Raw genomic sequence first — 3,165 nt, 5'->3', positions numbered from 1 at the left:
ATGTTTAAGTTAAACGTGTTATTAGATTAGAACTTTGGACTTTCCAAAAATATATAGAAATAAAAGCCTTAGAATTAATAGAATACATGCCAGAGTCAGACACGTATTTTGGGATCATGCATAGACAACATATAACTGCATGACATAGCATAGCATATATTTCAGAAATTTTAAAATTATTGGAAAATGTCTAGCTAGTTATTTTGCAGATTTACAGAGCATATTTTCAAAGGGCTGTTGCGATGGGGAACCTGTGACCATTCGCCGCGTTAGCTAGTGGCGACAGAGATATAAAAGTTTCCCACATGCGTGCCGCCATTAGTGAGCAGCCTCAGAATAGAAAATAGAATTGTACAGTTCGCTAGAAGTACATGTGGATGAGGACTGTACCCAGAAAGAATTTCAAAATACGCTCACACGGCCAGGGTTCCAAATCTATGCCTTAGCCTAGTCTGATCGGCAAACCAAAACAGAAAACAGAAAGAGTTTCAGAAAGAAAGAAAAATAGAATAAGAAACAGAAAACAGAAAGAAAGAAAAATAGAATAAGAAATAGAAAACAGAAAGAATTTCGGAAAGAAAGGAAAAGAATTTCAGAAAGAATTAGAAAAGAATTTTCAGAAAGAATACAAACATGATCATTTGGATATGCATCATACATTTTATGTGCATTGCATCTTATGCATTTATGCATAGATTAAACAATTTATTTTATTATGGCGTGTCTGACTAGCCAAGAAAAGAAAATAAAAGCCTGTGAGAATAGAGAATAAAAGAAAATAGAAACCCATGAGAATAGAGAAGAAAAGAAAATAGAAACCCATGAGAATAGAGAAGAAAAGAAAATAGAAACTCATGAGAATAGAGAAGAAAATAAAATAGAAGCCCATGACATTAGAGAAGAAAAGAAAATAGAAACCCATGAGAATAGAGAAGAAAAGAAAATAGAAACCCATGAGAATAGAGAAGAAAAGAAAATAGAAGCCTATGAGAATAGAAAAGAAATTAGAGATATACAAGAAAAGAACATAAATTAGATACATGCTAGAAAAGAACAAAAATTAGAAACATGATAAATAGCAAGGAAATTTAGCTATTTGTTGAGTAGAGAAAGAAACAGAAAGTTATAATTTAGTGGAGAAGATAATTAACATGATAAAGAATAGCACAACACTAGAAGGATTTAGAAAGATTTGAGAAAAAATAGAAGACTGCTAAGTAGTATGCATGAGAATAAAGAGAGAAAGCAAGCAGAAATTTAGAAGCAGTACAGCAGAAACGAGGACAGTAGAGTAAGAGCATAGTTAGATTTGGTTTACTTATTGAGCATTTATAGCTCACCCTGTTGCTTTCTTTATTTTGTAGATATTAGATTTTAGTGGTCGGGAGACGTCAAGCTAGCAAGAGGATTGCACACACTGTCTTAGTGAAGGAATTAAGAGGATTGCACACCCTGTTGCTTTCTTTATTTTGTAGCTATTAGATTGTAATGGTCAGGAGACGTCAAGCTGGCAAGAGGATTGCACACACTGTCTTAGTGAAGGAATTAATGTGGATTTATATATGTGAGAAATAGTCATTGTACAATAGTATGTTATAACTGGATTAAGAATAAAAATTTTAGATGAACACCTTTTTTTTAAACTAGCAATTCTCTAGATTCTCTCTATGAGATACTCAGTGAATACTTGCCTAGTGAGATATTACATTTATCTTAGTAATAAGATTATCGGAAAAAAAGATTACATTGTAGATTACTGGGTTTAAATTATTATTGTGCTTGGTTCAATTGGGATGTGTTAATAATGAATGTGTTTGGTTAATAGTAATAACAGATGTCCTAAAATACCCTTTTACTGGAATGTCCTTGGGATGATTACTTGTATTACTAATTAATTCGTTTGGTTGGCTATAAGAGCATATATCTTAATTACATTTCACTAAAATGCCCTTTAGATGATTACTCGGTATAAATAATTAATGTGTTTGGTTAATGAAAGAAATGATCAATTAACAAAATTCTTTTTCTTATATTTTAGCCAATTATTTTATTGTTAAGTCATTGTCGGGAGCAAACAAATAGAGACGAAGACCCGAGGTTGCTGCGGCGAAGATGGTCGACCAACGGGAGAGGGAAGAGGAAGAAGTTAGACTAACGAACGCAAACAAAACAGAAAACAAAAAATATAATGGAAAGAGGGCGAGGGACTTACCGAAAATGGCGAATGGAATGTTGTCCAGATCAAGCAGATGGAGACGAAGACCCAAGGCACTGGAGCAAAGATGGTAGACCAACGGCAGAGGCAAGAGCGAGATCTTAGACTAACAAACGCAAAACAAACCCAAAATGAAAAATACAATGGAAAGAGGGCATTTGACTTACAAAAAAATGGCGATCGAAGTGATGAAGTCGCGAATGAATCAAGAAGAAGAAGACCAGCGGCGGCGATGGAGGTTTAGGGCAGAGTCTCAATCGAAATGTGTATTAGGGATGAGAATTTTTTCTTTTTATAGTGTAGTTTTAGTTATTAAAAGGGCATATTGGTCACAATATGCAAATATGTGAGGATAATATAGGCACACCAATATTTCGTGGCATTTATGAAAATATTGATAATAAGCAGGGCAATTTTGTCCAAAAAATTAAAAAACTGAGGACAAATCCATCTTCTTGTGCAAATTGGGTGTTTTGTAATTATTAACAAAGCCAAGGATATTTTCATCCACATTGTCCGCTGTTTTGGGGCAAAATTGGACAGAAATTTGGATTATCGGAGTAATATTTTAATAACACCCTCCCCCAAGTAATATTATTCCTAGTGATTTACCCCCAATTTGGCACTGTTTGACACTTTTTTTCTGAGAATTTTTTTTTTACAAAACAACCAAACATGGTTATCTATCCAATTTAAAATATATTACCCCCATTATATAATATCAACCCGATCCAAACGGCCCCAAAAGGGTATTCAAAATAGTTTATAAGGGCATAATAGTTTGTTTATATCTTTTGGGTTTTTTGTATGTTAAAATTTCTATAAGATATAAAAGCAATCAGATTAAACCAATGAACTACCTCTGTTAAGAGATCACGCAGCGAAAAACATGCATTTGAGATTAATAACATAGAAATAAAATCACTCAACACTAAGAGACACGATATTTA

Source organism: Pistacia vera, unplaced genomic scaffold, assembly GCF_008641045.1.
Source record: "Pistacia vera cultivar Batoury unplaced genomic scaffold, PisVer_v2 Contig277, whole genome shotgun sequence".
NCBI classification, from domain to species: domain Eukaryota; kingdom Viridiplantae; phylum Streptophyta; class Magnoliopsida; order Sapindales; family Anacardiaceae; genus Pistacia; species Pistacia vera.
This window is presented reverse-complemented; position numbering follows the sequence as displayed.